At 40.3% G+C, this 18,276-nt stretch overlaps 1 long non-coding RNA gene across 6 annotated transcripts in view; it reads right to left on the bottom strand.

Annotated features, from left to right (window-relative positions):
* Positions 1–17,734, bottom strand: part of LOC112650437 (uncharacterized) — a 30,319-nt gene extending 12,585 nt beyond the window's left edge. For 2 of the 6 annotated variants that reach the window (XR_004803841.2, XR_003130176.3), the window contains exons 1-5: positions 17,355–17,734; positions 11,897–12,262; positions 10,278–10,434; positions 9,271–9,455; positions 8,322–8,412 (exon numbers count right to left, since the gene is read on the bottom strand). This is a non-coding gene — a long non-coding RNA (uncharacterized LOC112650437). Of the gene's footprint in view, positions 1–5,451; positions 7,389–8,321; positions 8,413–9,270; positions 9,456–10,277; positions 10,435–11,896; positions 12,263–17,354 lie in introns of those variants that run through there. The other 4 variants (XR_003130172.3, XR_003130173.3, XR_003130175.3 and 1 more) reach the window with 4 other exon arrangements.
* Positions 17,735–18,276: the final 542 nt, after the last annotated feature.

The following is an 18,276-nucleotide window of genomic DNA, read 5'->3' as shown; positions in this document are numbered from 1 at the left end:
CAAAACTGGAGGAAGATTTTCCACTCTCTAATACATGGCTCCTTAAAAGGACCCTGGAATATTAATTGGTATTTTGAAGAGAAAGCTTATGCTGCTAAATAAATTTGTGAAACACTAGGTTAAACCAGATTAACTATCTCTGTTGTTGCTATTTAAGCAAGGAAAGCATTTATCATCATAATATACTCTGTAATTGCCCCAGAGGACAGAATGTGTGGCTTATTTGACCATTAAAACACTTTTTCCACCAAGGCTCTGGTGGAACTAATGGTAACTGGAATTCATTTAAAAACAAACAAAACACAGTAAAACAAACAAACAAAAAAACCCTGAAACAGACCAAAAAAAGTCTGATCTATTCCTGCTATTCTTTTCTTTTCATACCAAACTTGGATAGTCACTTCTGCCTTTTACATTTTCTTCTCTGTTTTACTGCCCTCTAGTTTCTTTATTAATTTTATTAGTTTATTTATAGAAATTACCTGCTAGTTTCTTCTTTAAAAAAAAAAAATCTATTTTTAACATTGCTTCCAATTGTGGTTCTGAGGAAAAAGAGCAATGGCCTTGAATTCAAACAAATACGAAGTTAAGTCTTTGCTCTGAGTTTTAACTGTGTGACCTGAAACAAATCTCCACTCTAGGGGCACCTGGGTGGCTCAATTTGTTAAGCGTCTGCCTTTGGCTCAGGTCATGATCTCAAGGTCCCGGGATCGAGTCCCGTGTTGGGCTCTCTGTGGGTTCCCTGCTCATTGGGAAGTCAGCCTCTCCTCCCCTCTCTGTTCCTCCCCCATCCCCACTGCTCCTGCTCTGTCTCCCAAAAATAAATAAATGAAATCTTTATAAATAAATAAATAAAACCCCAACTCTAGATCTGTCCCTGGGCCCTGGTGATCCACTCACTAAATTGAGATGCTGAAAGGAAGAGCCCTGATGATAAATGCGGGAAAACATCTTACAAATGGTAAAGCACTGTGAACATGTGAATTGTTGTATTCTACTGGTCTGGATCTGGAGGGCTGGTTTGGGCAAATGGAGACTGAGCCAAAAAGGCAGCATTTCCAGCTCAGGCCTTACTTCTGGCCCCTTGCCTTTCCCATTTTCACATTCGCACATCGGGGCTCAGACTGAGGGGAAATTGCCCTAGAGACTGGTGGTTTCCATTAGATTACAAGCTCTACGTTCCACGGCAGGATTTCCAGCCTCAGCACATGTTGGCCCAGACTCTGCAACCCCCCGGCCCCACTCCCCCACATTGCTATCAGTCCTCCCGGGACGGCTTCTTGCAACGTGTTGTTTTGTCTGTCCCTTGTTGCTACAGCAATCCAAAAAAGATTTGTGTTTCCAATTCTCTGAAATGGAGACATCTGCATGCAATTTTGAAAATCCTTGTCAGGGTCCTCGTTTACTGTTTTGATCAGCTCTCTCGACATGTGGGCAGAGTCTCCAGAGAAGTTCAAAGGGAAAAGACCCCTCTAGGCAAACAAGTGCTTGCCATAAGGGCAGCCTGCCTATGAATTCCTGTCTCCCGTGGAATAAAAAGGTATGAGGCGAAGCCATGAATGCTCAGAAGCTAACTCCATCCCCCACTCTCCCCACTCAGCCCATGAGGAAGAGTGGTCAGTGGAATTCAAAGGCTCAGGTTAGAACCCCCTTGAAGTTCACTTCTATGAAGCAGATTATGACTTGAATTTCCATGTAAACCCACGGAGTCCTAAAATTTTGCCGCTTACACATGCCCCATCTTGGGAGGTGGTGGCGGTGATGGTTAATATTGGACAGCAGAAATCCTGGGTTTTGCTCCTCATTCCAATTCGCTATGTGACCTAAAATGTTAGAATTTCGTCTGGGCTTCAGTTGTCTCATGTGTAAGGTGAGTTGGTTGGATGTCCACAGCCTCTTTCAAGTCTGAAATAAGTCAGGATGGACCACAAGAAAGGCTCCTACACACCTACTGACCCTGGGCAGAAATTTATCATTTTAATCTGGACCAAATTTAGTCTGGACTAATATCAATTTAATCTGGACTAATCATCTAGATCTCAGAGTCAAATAGAACTAAATTCAAGCCTTAGTACAGCACTTTTGGGGCGTGTGAGCTGGGGAAATTTATGTAAGGCCTCTAGGATATTGGCAGCAACTCTAGAGAAGTCATGAGAAATAGGTAAAGTATATACATACAAAATATAACGCATGGTGCATAGGACAAAGCAACATTTATATAATTTCCCGTTCCTCCACCTTTTGCAATCTATCAACTTTCTTCCCTCAAGCTATCCCAAATCCAAGCATAAACAGACGTTTAAAGCCCTTGATGCATATCTGTATACATAAGCTTACATGCATATTATAGCTGGAAAGTCACTCATACCCTACCCATAGCATGGCTCCTTGGTTACTTATGTTTAACACTTTTGAGAAACAAGGTCTGTTTGTTTTTAAATGCAATTTAATATACATTTTTTTTGTTTCCCCCTGGGGGACCTTATAAAATATATTCAGTTCTTTCTTGAGTACCTGAGTACTCCAAAACCTATTTTCTTCTTGGATCTTCAGAAACATCATTTATGTTATTTTAATTACTTTTAATATGTTGTGTGTGAATGCTCTCATCAGTCCTCCGTGGAATATTCCACCTGAATGAGCTCTGGGAGATGTGCTTTCACACCCTTCCACTTTATATACGTGAAGCTGTGAGGGCTGTTACGCCTTTCATTGCTGTCAAATATTTTTCCTTAAGCAGCTCTTCCCTCTGTTTCTAACATGATGCCTCTCCTTTGTGACAGACCAAGTTGGTGCAACTTTTGTCAAAATAGCAGTGCATGGACTGACACCTGGAAAGTTTGGGGGCTTTAGTCTAGTTTATAAATACCATGTGTTTGAATGGCTGTGAAGCCTTTTGTTTCTTTCCTCCTTAGCTGCATTCCAGGTTGGTGAGATTATTAGAGAGCTGAGTCTTAGGTGGGTTCATTTTCACCATAATTATGACGCAAAGCCCATGACTTTTAAGGGCTACTGCATTTCCCATTGCTGTTGTGACAAATGACCATGAAGTAGGCAGCTTAAAACAACACACCTGTATTATCCTATAGTTTCAGAGCTCAGAAGTTTAGAATAGGTCTCAATGGGTTAAATCAATATGTCAGGAGGACTGGGTTCCTTTAGGAGAATCTAGAGAAGAATCTGCTACTTTGCCTTTCTCAGCTTCTGGAAGGTACTGCCCTCCTTGGCTCAAGTCCTCTTCCTCTGTATTCAAAGCCAAAAGCATGCACATTCAAACCTCTCTCACTTTCTGTTCCTCACCTCAACTTTGTCTTCACATTTGATTCTCTGACTCTACAACTCCTGCCTACTTCTAATAATGGCCCTTGTGATATTTTTTGTTTATTTTTAATATTTTTATTTATTTATTCATGAGAGACATAGAGCGAGTGAGAGGCAGAGACACAGGCAGAGCGAAAAGCAGGCTCCATGCAAGGAGCCTGATGCGTGACTCGATCCTGGGACTCCAGAGTCACACCCTGGGCTGAAGGCAGACGCTAAACCGCTGAGTCACCCAGGGATCCCTGGCCCTTGTGATTATATTGGGCCTGCCAGCATAATCCAGAATAACCTTCCCATTTGGATCCTTAACTTAATCACATCTGCAAAGTCCTTTTTGCCATGTAGGATACTATATTCATAGATTTCGAGGATTAGGACATGGACATCTTTAGGCAGACTTTATTCTTTCCACCGCAGGTGCCAAAATCAGATTGCCCTAAGTGATCTCCCTTCCCATGTGCCCACCCCACCAACTTAGCAACCCGGGACTGGCCTTTGGGATACTTATCTAACTAAGCTAGTGTTTCCACTGGGCCCACCAAGAAGACATTCTACTGCCTCTCCAGCCATAACAGTGTGGGTACCTGACCGCTTTGGCTCAAGGTCCTAAATTTGAATCTACTCCTTCAAGTTCTTGCAAGAAATCAAGCAGGCTTTCCCACTGATATCCAATCCAGGCTGTCTATATATGACATCTGCATCTGGAAAAATACCAAATGGCAGCAAAGACAGAGGGGTAAACCTAGCTCTGTGCTCCCCAGAGTGGGTAGATAAAATATTACTTTTTCTCAAACTAGAAAAAATGGGCAAACACCCCAGAATTGGAGATTTTTTTTTTCTACTGGTGACTGATCCAGTAAGACACATTTAAAAGGGAGAATAATACAGTAACTAATGTTTACTAGCATCTTAGTTTTTGCCAGATACTATGCTAGGTGTGGATGTATATTATCCCTTTACTTTTCTCAACTACTTTATGAAGCTTGTACTATTATTAATCCCCTTTATATGTAGTAAAACAAGGGCTTAAATGGGAAATTGAGCAAGTTCAGACAATTAGCAAGATTTAATTTCTAAGATCCTCCATTGTTTCCCCATTTTTCAGAAGATTGCCTACAGCAGGCTTCCATCCATATACTTCTTCTTTCTGCTCACTCTTTAGGTGATGGCACCTGGTCTAATTGCTTTAAAAACTATTTATATACTAAATATTCTCAAACTTAAGTCTCTAGCCTACATCTTTCCAAGGAACTCCAGACTCATGTCCAACCACCTATTACTTTGATGTCAAGGTCCATTAGACATCCCCAACTTAGGACCAAAACCAAATTCCATTTCCTATCATCCCCAATAGGCTCTTCACCCCCAGTGGTTTTCATCTTGGAAAATGTCACCATCATCCAGTGTACTTTTTAAGCCCCTATATAATATGCATCAGCAAATTCTATCCTCTACTTTTATAAGAAGGTAAGAGGCTAAGCACTTCTCACCATCTGAATCTAAACTGAGATGTCCAACAAACATACAATGCAAACTACATATATGATTTTAAATTTTCCAGTAGCCACATTTAATAAGTAAAAAGAAACAATTAAATAGCATATTTTAATGACATACTTAGCACAATTACTAACATCTGTTTGAACAATTATTTGAGCAAAATATCATCTCAACATGTGATCAATACAAAATAAATATTAGTGAGGGATTATACATTGTTTATTTCCCACTGAGCCTTTGAGTCTGACGTATACTTTACACTTACAGCACATGGCAGTTTGAATGAGCCCTGTTCCAAGTGCTCAGTGACCATATTTGGCCAGTGGCTTCTGTGTTGAACGGTGCAGATCCAAGATCCTAATCCCCCCAGAATTCCACCACAGCCTCCTAACAGTCTTTGGTGCTTCTGCTCTAATTCCCCTGAGTCTATGATTCACACAGCAGCTTAAGTGATCCTTTTAAAATGTAAATCACATCATGCCACTCTTTTGCATAAAATATCTTCAAGGCTTCCCATTACCAATACTGCCCATTACCAATAAAGTAAAAATCCACAGTCTGTCCTCCTGGGTCCCTGGCCGCCTCCTTTTTTTATTTTTTTATTTTTTTATTCATGATAGGCACACAATGAGAGAGAGAGAGGCAGAGACACAGGCAGAGGGAGAAGCAGGCTCCATGCACCGGGAGCCTGACGTGGGACTCGATCCCGGATCTCCAGGATCGCGCCCTGGGCCAAAGGCAGGCACCAAACCGCTGCGCCGCCCAGGGATCCCCCTGGCCACCTCCTTAACAGCTTTCGCACCCTATTCTTTCTCACTCTGCTCTAGTTTACTGGCTTTAGGGGACACAGCTAAGGCTCCATTCATATACCCTTGAGTCTCTCTGTTGGTGCTCTATGCTCATCCTCCAGCTTCTGGGAGTCATATCCTCTAAAGAATGAGCCCAGAGACCTTCTTTAAAGGGCTGCCTTTGTGCACCTAGGACTAGCCCTCTTGCCTTTCCTGACAGAGGCCAAGGGAGTTGACTTCCTCCCTAGATCCTTAGTGTATAATCTCCAGGGAAGACCAAGCTAAGGCCAGGACTTTGCCTAAATTCTCACTTTCCTCCCCTACCTTCCTTACTCCCCTATAGGCTCCTCCTGAGAACACTTCCTTAATGAATCATTTATAAGGGAATCTGGGCAGCCCAACCTAAGCTGCTGGCTGTAGACCCTTTACCACTTCAGGGCTGCCTTTGTACTTGCTATTCCTCAGCCTGCAACTCTCCTCTCCCAGAGCGAAACAGGGCCTGCTGTTCTCACTTTATCTGAGTCTCTGCTCAAACATCAGTGCCTCCAGAGAACCCTTCTCTGATGCACTTGTTTCTCCCTATCTCTTTCCCTGCCTCACTTTCCACTTAGCATTTCTCACCATCTGTCATATATAAGTGGGTTTTGTTGTTGTTGTTGCTTTTGCCCATTTCTTTCACTAGAATATAAACTTCGTGAGGAACAACTTTGTTTCATTTGCATACCAGCCCCAATACTCAGAGGTGTGTATGCTCTCATGAATGATGATAAATATGTGTTGAGTTAATAGATGAATGCATGAGTGAATGAACTGGTGGAGACAGGACCAAACTGGACAGTATAATTCCAGATTTCACACCTCATGTGTTTAAAAAGCCTAATCTTTTTTGAGACATAAAGAGTGTCTCAAACTATTGGTGTGCACATATATTCCTCAAAAAACATTGAGCATCATTCATTCTATATGCCAACTGTGGCGCCCTCACCTGCCTCTGTACTAAGGGAAATGGCCCTAGTTCTTAGGACAACAAGAGCAGAAGCATACATTACTCTACTGAAACACTAACAACTCTTAGGAATCTTAGCTTCTTACTTTCCAAGCCCAATTTTGGCTCTAACCAGTAGTGCAAATATTAACCAATGTCAGTCGGAATACATGAAAACTCAGGTGAAATAAATGAAGTAAATGCAAAATGCTCAGCACAGTTCCTGGCACATAAGACGCTCTTTATTCCCAGTAGCTATGATTATCATGGCAATTATTTGCACCCTGACATTTTACTGAAAACCTGAATCGGTAACTCTGTTACATCAATGTGAAAGAATGAGGTCTGGTAACGAACAGAAGGGAGACTTGATGTGGAGGGGGGAAGCTGATAAAATATGCAGTGCCACGTTTCTAGGACTTTGCGTGCTGAGCATTGACCACTGGAACCTGTGCAGCAGAGGCGAGAAGTAACAACGAAGGGGAACATATGATTTCCCTGGAGGAAAAGAATTATCATCTCTGTGGCTTTAGTAACAAGGCTGCTCAGTAAACTTTGCTGGTAGTTTGCAGCCTGTCTGAAAAGACTAGCACATTCTTCCAGTGCCCCAGCCAATATTGCTTTTGGAATAGAGATTATTGGCAGATGTGAAAAGACGACTGAAATAGCTTAGAAATGAGCTTTCTCTGCACGAATCACCCCAACCTTTTCCTGTTTCAGTACATCAGTGTAGGGAGCATGCACTCTGTCTTTAAATGTCAATGAGCTTGGGAGTCATTTGATTCACCAAGGAACTGCAATCAAATGATAAAAAGATCACATTAAGATCATTCATATTAATATTGAAACTGCAAGCAACACAGCAAAATGCCACGACATTCCTGGGCAATGAGTATCAAACATGTTCCTGCTCTACCAAGAAACTGTGTTCTTGGGAGTGAGTTCCATTGTACACACTTTCCTTCAGTACCCTGGATGTCACAGTCCTCAGGGTGTGGTGCCAGGAACTGGGACTGGTGAAATGGGCAGCTTGAGGGTCATGTTTATTATCTTGTGTTGTCCTTTCAAATGACCACAAGCGCAAACAAGTTTTAGTGGCTTATAACAACATAAATTAATTTTCTTACTCTTCTGGCTGTTGGAATCTTGCAGGGCTAAAATCTATGTGTCATCAGGGCTGTATCCCTTCTGCAGACTCTAGAGGAGAATCTGTTTCCTTGCCTAATCCATCTTCTGGAGGCTATACTCATTTCTTTGCCCTGGCCCCTTCCCCATCACCAAGGTCAGCAGCATCTTCAGATGTCTCTCTCTCCCCCACTGCCTCCCTCTCTCTCTGCCTCTGTCATCACACCTCCCCTAACTCTGACACTCTCTTTCATAGCATATTCACGGTTCCCAGGAAATAGAATGTGGACATCTCTATATAGGGGACCATCCTGTCTATCATACTCTCCACTATAACACCTCCCTTATTTATTCTGTATTTTCTTCTCCTTCTTCTGCACACTGTGAACTCCCATGCAGTACAAAGGAGTTGCCCATGCACCATGTTAAGATATATGACTAAATTTTAACTTGTCTTCCACCTACACTAGGCTGTGTCCCTAAAGATGATCCCAGCACTCATGCTGAGCCTTATTAGCTTGAGAAAATGCAAGGCTGCCAAACTGTAAAATATACATTGTACCAACCCACCATCAGACCATTTTCAGCAATTCTATACTTACCCCACTTTCATTTTCCATTTATACATATGCCACTTGTCCATTTTTGGCTCCCCTTTTCACTTCTCCATAGTTCTTTTTCCTACTTGTCCTCCTTTTGGAAAAAAAAAAAAAAACATAACAAAACAAAACTCAGTTACCTTTTTCTTAGTTAGAGTTGGGCTCAGTCTATACTGGAAACTCTCTCCTCTACTACAGTAGCTTCGATAAAATCTGTCTTTCCACCTTAAATGGGTGTCCAGCTCTATTTTCTCCTTTGGGACTTCTATCACAGCAAATATCAGAAAAGGATCTGATATAAGCATATCACCTCTGTATGATTTAGAATCTGTATTTTCTCATGGAAACTTGGGTCTGAGTTTTTGAGCTACTGAAATCTAGCAAGCTAATCCTTTTCATACAATCAGCAAGGGAGAAGATGTTTTCTGGGGGGATGCTCCTAGAACTACACCACATGACTGATGTGCTAGGAAGGGGAATGGTGTGCATTAGGGTCTATGGGATATTATCAGAGAAGCTTTGTGGAAGAGATGGGTTTGAGTCAACACTAGAAAAATTATCCAAATCTCCTGGTGGAGGAGTGAGAACAAAGAAGGGATGGAACAATGGAAAGCAGGAGAGGTCTTCACACTGCATCTTCACATTTAATATCTGCAGTTCTCCTCAGGTATTAAAACCCAAGAGAACCAGGAAGCTCACAATAACATCCTCTATGAGGATATCTGAAAAAGTCCTCTTTTTTTTTTTTTTTCCAATTCCCATTTTCTTTGCTGGTCAGTCACTTTTGGAATCTACCTTTCCTTATTCTCTATTGTTTGGTTGCTCATTCTCTCTTTATTAGCTCATCTTTGTAAAGCTATAAGAAACAAAATTGCTTATACTCTCCACTGAGATACGATGTCTAGTAGTGCTGTCACCATTCAGAGGGACAGTAGTGCTATGTTCCAGTTACCTGTGCTCTCTTTCTCCAGTGTGAGTGATCCATATCTCCGGATCCCAATTACCTGAAGTTAAAGGCCCAATGCAGCTTTGTTTCTACTGTTAGTAATACTTGCTACACCTGGAATTCCACAGATAGGAGGGATGGTGGACTCTTGGACTGACTTCTTCTAGATGTATATTTTTGTCAAAATATTCCTTCAATGGTCATAAATAGAATGGAATGACAAATGTTACAAATGCAGGCATGACTCTTCCCTTGATGACTAATCTGCTTCAGTTAGGACTTTATATGGGATCAAGGCTTACTAACAAGCCAAGCCCATGGGTAGCATGGAATCAACCATCAAATGAAGCCTTTACAATCTCAGTTTTATCATTTGGATTCCAACAGAGACCCCATTTATGCATTGTTACCTTCTTAAAAAGCTGTAGTCACTTCTCTCAAAATCATCTCATATCTGGATAACTGATAGCTAGTTATCCACAAAGAAATGGGTATTTTAAAAATTTAAAACACATTAATAAAGAACAAAATCTGTACATAAAAAAGGAAAGGATAGTATTTATTTCTTTCTAGTGTTCATAGTCTGTAAGGGAATCATGATAAAATAAATATAGTACTATTTAAAAAAAAAAGCACATGAGAAAATGGGAATAAAAACCACCTCGGTAATTAAGGAAGATATAATATAAAACGTTAGAGTTAAAGCAATTCTTTGTGGTGAAATGGTATGAGTTTGCTAGGTATGGAATTTTGAGGGGAAGGGCATTATAAGCAAAGAGAATAGAATTATAAAAACTCAGAAGAATAAAAGAGTATGACATATTGATGAAATGCCAGTAGTTCAGTGCTTTGGGCTTTGGGTGCAAAGAGGTTCTTGGTGAGAAGTAAAATTGACAAAGGAGAACAGGGCAGATTATAAGAATCTCTGCATGCTGTATAGGTGGATAAGCTACTTAGAGATTCTTCACTGGGCCACCGTGCTGCTTGCTCCTGGGCACAAGGGATGGTTGTACCTGGATTTATAACTGAAATAATGGCCTCATGAAGTAGCATGAAGGATAATGAAGAACATAGTGCAACGCAACAGTGAAGCCAAACGATTGAATTCCAGGCCTGTAAAATAGCCCCAGCAAGAGTCTAGCCACTCGAAGTATTCATAGTGAAGAGGAGCTGAATATTCAAAAACAGAAAAACAAATTTAGAAAGTATAATAGACTGGACATAGAGACCAACTGGTGGTGAGGAATGAGAGAATGAGTAAAATTTTCTGTTTGAGTTACTGGGAAGCATGATGTTCTCCACTGGAAGACAGGCAATAGCAGTAAGTTTTCCCCAAAAACGTATTCCACCACTGACCCACAGAGTTGGTTGGAAGCAGCTCTTATAATCAGACATACCCCATGGTCATTGGAAGGCTGTGACTACGTAGGAAGCAGGCGCCTCTTCGATGCCTATAGTGCTTAAATGGATGGAAATGTTCAAACAGATTATCTGGAAAATATTTCATTATTAGAAGTGACCTAAGTATGAAAGTGTCTATTGGGAACCAGTCCCAATCCCCAAACTCCTTGAAAACTTTTCCTCTCAAGAGGAAAGTGAAATAAGCAATACAGACTTCTCCCCTACAGGGTCAGGAATTTTGCAAGAAGAAATGCTGGGAATAGCTACTTCATCTAAGAAAGTGAATCCTAACAAGGATGACCGTGGGCCATGAATCATTGCTTCTAAAACTGAAGCAAAATTGGAATGGAATCTGGCTGGAGCACAAACTTCCTGATAATGTGAATTCCCCTGATTGGTGACTTTAGGGCAGACAATGAGAAGAAAAGAGCCTGGCCAATTGAGTGATGCAATTTTTCTGACCCTTACAATGTATGTGAGTTCATGTCAAAGTGAAAAATAACCAAGCCCCAGGACAAGGTCAAAGCTTAAAGATGACCTTCTCTAAATCTTATTTTGTGAAAGAGAAAGTTGGAATCTAGGAGATATTAAGAGGTTTGCCAAAGATCAAATAGTAATTTGGAGGTAGAATCCATTTGACACCCGATGGATAAGTTATGAAGGCTCTGAATTATATAACTGGACGCCTATAAATGAGTGGCACTCATTTTTTATTTGCTCTATACAAGGGTGTGTTCCAAATGTAAGACATCCCAAGTACCAATGATAAGTTCAGGTCAGTTCTAGAATACTAAAATATTCATGAACAGATAGGGTATAGTAAAATTTTCATTACTTACATCTATTTTTATTATTTAAAATAGTACTGCTTATCAGTTCCTCAACCTATCTCTCTACAACAAAAAATGTGAACCCTTCAAAGAACCTACAGTACCCTTGGAACCCACAAAATTACCACCACCACTACCACCATCACCATCATCATTATCATCATGCTTTCTACATGGCAGGAGTGGCACTAAACATTTTATACCCACCATCACACCCACTCCTCATAATCATCCCGTGAAGCTTGTATGATTATTATTCCCATTCTATAGAAGAGAAAAGTTAAGCTTAGAAAGAGGTAATATGTCCAATATCACATAGCTGGTACATAGCACAGCCTGGCCTGCATTAAAGGCTGTAAGAGAAAGGGCTTTGAGGTCATATCCACCAAACCTCTGCATACTTTTCAGCCACAGGACATTAATCCAGATCCTGCTTGGATGGGAGTTCATTGACACTAGAAACAATTTATCTTCATTTAGATATCCATAACTGTTCTTCTTATAATGAAGCTGAACTCAGGATCTTTGCAACATTTAATCATTTGTCTTGCTCATATTCTCTTGAGACCTGCCGAAGAGTTCAAATGTGTCATCCATCTGAAAGTTGTTCAGATGTGTGAACAGACTGTCTTTTCTCTCCAATATTTACTTCCTTTCAGTTATCTTTCATGTGTCCTAATTCCTGGATCTCTTATTATTTTTATGATTCTCTCTCAGTCATCAGGAATTCCAGTGGTCCTATATAGAGCTGAGTTAACAGCATGACTCTGAAAGAGTCAGTTTAGAAAAGGAGAGATATTGAGGTTAAATCCTGACATTGTTTTTTGCTTGTGTAAGTTCCTTATCCTACTGAACCTCAGTCCTCACCCATTAAATTGAGATAATGATACCTTAGCCATTGTTTAATAGAGACAAAATAAAATAATGTATATAAAGAATATCATAGTGCCTAAAACTTCTCTAAGCAAATAAAGTCTAATAAAAAGACTATCATATTGTGCCTGGAGATAGGTAATAATTGTTCAAAATGACAGTTTAAAACTATTGATAAAGGACTTCACTTCCAGGAAGGTAGACTAGACCCAATTTTCTCCTAATAAATACAACTAAAAAACTCTAGGCGTTATACACAAGACACACATAAGATTTTGAAAATTGAAGATAAGAAGGCAGACAAGCCAGGGACTTCAAGACTCAAGGGAGGGATAGGATAATGGATACCCTGGGTTTTCTCTCTGTCTCATATATACATAACTGGAAGATGAAAAAGCCAGCAACCTGGAAATGCCAAAGGACATAGACCAAAAAAAAAAAAAAAAAAAAAAATTTCCCCAACATAAGCTACTTCTCTTAGTAAAGGGACCAGGAAAGGGACAATCAAGGCACAAAGATTTTATTTATTTATTTATTTGTTTGTTTGTTTGTTTGTTTGTTTGTTTTGAGGAACACAGCTGCATCCGGGCAGCGGACAGCCAGCGCCCTGCAGCCCTGCTCTGTGCACCGGCATAAAGATTTTAAACAATAACCAATCTACTACAGCCAAACACCACAGAAGAGCTGTGGCACATCCACACCCATGCCAACAAATGCCACGCAAGGAGCAGCCTGGATTTCTGTCCTCATAGCATTGTAACAAAACTCCCCAACATGCAAGACTGGGGTGATATCAGAGAAGGTATTTCATCCCCACCAGCCAATGAAAAGCCATCCTACATATGTCACTTGGGACCATACAGGAGGTCTGAATTTCTACTCCAACCCACCATTCCTCTCCCCACCAGATAGTGCCAGAGCAAGCCTAGTGGGGAGGCAGGACTTTCATCACCCAGCATAGTGAAGGCACCCCACACCGAAGTTACCATGGAAATGGCATAGGGAACCAGATTCATGCCTCGCAGTAATGATGAGCCTCCAGTCTTGGTTGTAAACAGAGACCAAGTGGGGAACCTGGACTTTTACCTCCATTTGGCAGTAACAAAATGGTGCTCTCCCTCTCTGCCCAGAACAGTATCAGAGAAGGCCAGGTCTTATTTATTTATTTTTTAAAGATTTTATATATTTATTTATTTATGAGAGATACAGACACGGGGGGAGAGAGAGAGAGAGAGAGAGGCAGAGACACAGGCAGAGGGAGAAGCAGGCTCCATGCAAGGAGCCAGGTGTGGAACTTGATCCCGGGACTCCAGGACCATGCCCTGGGCGGAAGGCAGATGCTCAACCACTGAGCCACCCAGGCATCCCGCCAGTTCTTATCTAAAGAGTAGGTTTAATAGTGCCTGGTTGGCTTAGTTGATTAAGTGTCTGACTTTTTATTTCATCTCAGGTCGTGATCTCAGGATCATGAGATTGAGCCCTGCATTGGAGAGCTTGCTTGAGATTGTCTCTCTCCCTCTGCCCCTCCCCCTGCTTGCATATACACTCTCTCTCTTTTTAAATTAATAAAATCTTTTTAAAAACTCCTTTAAAATCAATCAATCAATAGTAGATTTAAATAAGACCCAGAGTTTTACAATGTAATCTCCAGATTTCAAACTAAAATCCTTGTACATACCAAGAATGAAGACGATGTCAACTTGAATGACAAATGACAGTCAGTAGATGCCAAAACTGAGGAGACAGAGATTTAAACATTATCTGCCAACGATTTTAACTCAGCCCTAATAGGAATATTGTAATGGGAAATTACAAATATTCTTTAAGTGAATGATAAAACAGAAAGACTTAGCCAAGGAATAGAATAAATAAAGAAGCAAATGATGATCTTAGAACTGAAAAATGGGAAACTCAGAGGTAGGCTCAAAATGGAGAAGGCAAAGGAAAGAATCAGTGAGTGGGAGGCAGAATGTTAGAAATTTCCTAGTCTAAACAACAATCTAAAAAAAGAAAGAAGGAAGAAAGGAGGAAGGAAAGAAAGGAGGGATGGAGGGGGGCAACACAGGGAGGAAGGGAAATGTGAACCAAGCCTCAGGGACTGATGGCAGACACTGAAAAGAAAAATAGGCAAATCCATAATGATAGCTGAAGAGTCAACGCTTGTTTCTCAACAAATGATTGGTCAAATAGAAAATCAGGAAGCATATAGAAGAACTCACATCATCAAACAAAAATATCTAATCAGCATTTAAAGAATATTCCAACCAACAAAAGCAGAATAGACATTATTTTCAAGTGTCCAAGAAGCATATACCAAGATAGACCCTCTCTTGGGACAAAAAACAAACCCCAACAAATTTAAAATGATTGAAATCATTTAGGTTTCTCATACTACAATGGACTCAAACTAGAAATAAAAAGCAGAAAGACATTAGGAAAATCTGAACACCTGGAAAATGAATGATACACATCTAAAGATTTCATGGGTCAGTATCTTGTAGTGATATTGTCCTATAGTTTTATAAGACATCATTGAGAGAAACTATTATTATTATCTCTATTATTTCCTGCAATGTCATGTTACAACTACAATTATATCAATATAAAACATTTAATTAAAATTTATTGATAAGAATAAAGTGTATCATAATTCCTTGAAAATTTATAATCAATCTGTGACATATGTTCAATGTTAATATGAACAGTTGTTTCCCACTGTGATCTGGAGAGTATTAAAAGAAGGAATTTATCATCATATGCATTTAGAAAATGCTGGCTTAAGGGGTGCCTGGGTGGGTCAGTTGATTAAGCGTCTGATACTTGATTTCTGCTCAAGACATGATCTAAGGGGCCTGGTATCAAGCCCCCGTGTCAAGCTCCCTGCTCAATGGGGAATCAACTTGAGGATTCTCTTCCTTTACCTTTGCCCCTCCCCCCACTAAGCTTACTCACTCTCTCTCACTAAAATAAATAAATAAATCTTAAACAGAAAGGAAAATGCTGGCTTAGGTATATTTCTCTTTTTTAAGAATTTTCAGAACCTTTATTATAGCATTCTATCTTGCGATCTTTCAAAGGATTGGTAGAATGAACATCATTCTTCCTCATTTTGAGATCGTTAACACTTAGCTCCTCTTCCCCTTCTCCCAAAAACACATGTTCCACACATCAGAAAAGCATTTGATACTGGTGATCCATGGAATTCGCTTAAGAAAATGCCAGTGTCTACAGAATATGCTATTTGTTACTCTGACTTAATAACAGAAGGAAATTTCAAGCAAAAGCAGTAACTAATCAGAAGGCACAAAAGCATAAAATAGTATAAATTTTTGGAGTGACGACTAAAGACATGGGAATGTGTGGAGAGCTTACAGGAGGCATATCAGCAGGGGTGTCAATTTGTCAATTGGCCAGATCATAAAGGGACTTGAATGCCAAGCAAGGGAATTTTTACTTTGTCCTGGAAGCCATAGAGTCTCTGCCTAGAGCCCCAGGGCCATCCTTTTATTCTACAAACAAGGACACTGTGACACAATTGCCTGCACGGTCCATTTAGCTGTAGCTGTCTAGATTTGACTCTATGAATTCTAAAATTCTGAGTAGAATTTATAGACGATGACATTAGCCTTTGACTTCAGTGATTACGGACTGTATATATATAGAGAGAGAGATAGATAAGCTTTGATTCAAAACATTTCTGCATATATTCACAATATCCTGTATAACCAGTAACTGCAAAGCCATTCTTTCTCAAATCCCCTTATTTAGCTGCTGGGGCCACAACTCCAGAATAACAGAAATGAGATAAAAATCTAGTTTTCCGTCCCCCACTTCAAGCATCTGCATTCTTTATCCTGTTTTCTGAAGGGGTCTTTCAGCCTGCATTCAAATGTAACCCTGCAAGAATAGGATCTTGCACCTGAACTTTTGTGAAAAGGAGCAATCCTGGGATTAATTAAAATCCTACACACTGATTAAAAGCATCTCTAGCACTTCAAGCTCAGTTATAAAAGCTTTTCATCTTGCAAACTCAGAAATATTCTGTAAACAGCTCCTACTTCCAACCTGTATTTTGAGAACAAAAGAGCAGATCCATCAGGAGGGAGGAAGGATGGGGGCTGGCAGTGGGGCTTGTTTTTCTGTGGCTTCGGTATTAAATAATCTGGTTTGAATTGTTATAAAGTACAAAAACAAATGGCATTCAGTCGTGGATCTTAACAATATCAGTTTGAAAAAATGTTGTTTTCCCTTATAACTCAATGGAGCATCATGCTTGGCAGCTGGGCCCCATTACCGGGGTCCCCCACAAGGGAAATGTCAAGTCAGGCGTTATTTACAATCCCAAGTTTATTTTCTCACTAAAGCCTCTCGTGGTTCTGTCCACATTTCAAGTGACAGGCATTCCATCCATAGTCACTTACACTCTGTCCCGTCATGTATGAACTTTCAAATCTTAACATCTTTAATACCAGAGACTATGAGAAGTCTTCTCAAACAAAATTGTACTTAGAGTCCTGAAGATTTCTGTTAATGTATTTCCTGGCAAGGAACAATGTGCATGGGCTAATATTCATTTACCCAGTGTTATTATAAACGCTCAAAACACAAATAGGAATGATTGCAAATGGGTTCCTGCCATACGACTGGCGCCAGATGATCTTAAGACAAGCCAGAAAGGACACAGAGACATTACATGCCATGGCATTCCCATGTCTGCACACAAGATCATCGGAACATACTAAGTCTGGAAATGTTTATTGTTCTGTTTCTATCCAAGTTTTACCTCTTTGGACAATGAGATTGATTGATCAGCTTCTAATAGAAGAACCTAGCCTCTGATACAAAAGCTGTGTGTTTATGAGAAGGTGAGAATCAGTTTTCCTTGAACGCCACTTCTTTCTCTAAGCTATTTTTAGTTCCACATAGCCTGGATAGAGTGGAGAGAACATGACTATATAACCAGAAGTGCCCAGTTCAAGTCCTTACCGTTAGCAGTGGTTCTCTCTGGGCAGGTTACTGTAACTTCTTTAAGTCATTTCCTTAGTTGTAAATGAAGATAAAGATGTTGATTTTGGTGAATTGTGAAAAATGTGAGACTATATTTGTAAAACTGGCTTTACAGAGGATGCTCAATAAATATTCAGCCTTTTCCCTCCATCCAAATTACTTTGAATGAAACTCTCACAAAATCTTTTTGTCTGTAATTTTCCTTGTGTTCCTGTTATTTTATATTCATTATTTAGGCAGTACTCCTATATGAGCTTCTTGAAGACAGGTGGTTCATTGGTAAATGATGCAGTAGATACAAAGCTGTGTTCTTCCCTCCCCAACCACAACGATCTCATACAGTAGGGGACTCAACACAGTTTGAGTAAGTAATGGAAGGAACTGGAACCATTCTTCCATCATCTCTGTTCTGTGGCTTGAGTTCTAAGATTCCTGGAGTTAGGGGCAGTATCCTATTCATCTTTGTACCCACTATGCCTAGCACAATGGTCTGCATAGCCTTGGTGATCAATAAATAGGTTGCCTTGAATAAAACTGACTTGATATTTCTTAATTCTCTTCCCCAACCTCTGATTCTGTGCTGGACATATAGGAAGTACTCAGTGGAGCTTAGGAAATCATTGTATTTAATACACTGAAGGAAACTCCCCAGGAAACCACAAATCTTATCATCCAAGTAGCATGCCATTTGAGTTACATAGACACACCACATTTATTTCTCCTGTCTTCAAATACCCAGTTTGTGTTGCTTTAATCTTATAGATTGGAAGACAGAGAGGCCAAAAAACACACAGTCACAAGTGAGACCTTCATATGGGGGACTATGCTCTTCACAATTGCTCTCCCTACTGCCTCCCCTCCCATTGCAGCTCACTCACCTGCCCCATGTTCCAGCCATGCT

Source organism: Canis lupus, chromosome 11 (genome assembly GCF_003254725.2).
Source record: "Canis lupus dingo isolate Sandy chromosome 11, ASM325472v2, whole genome shotgun sequence".
Classification (NCBI taxonomy): Eukaryota; Metazoa; Chordata; class Mammalia; order Carnivora; family Canidae; genus Canis; species Canis lupus.
Note: the sequence above shows the minus strand (reverse complement) of the source record. Positions and strands in the feature narration are given on the sequence as shown.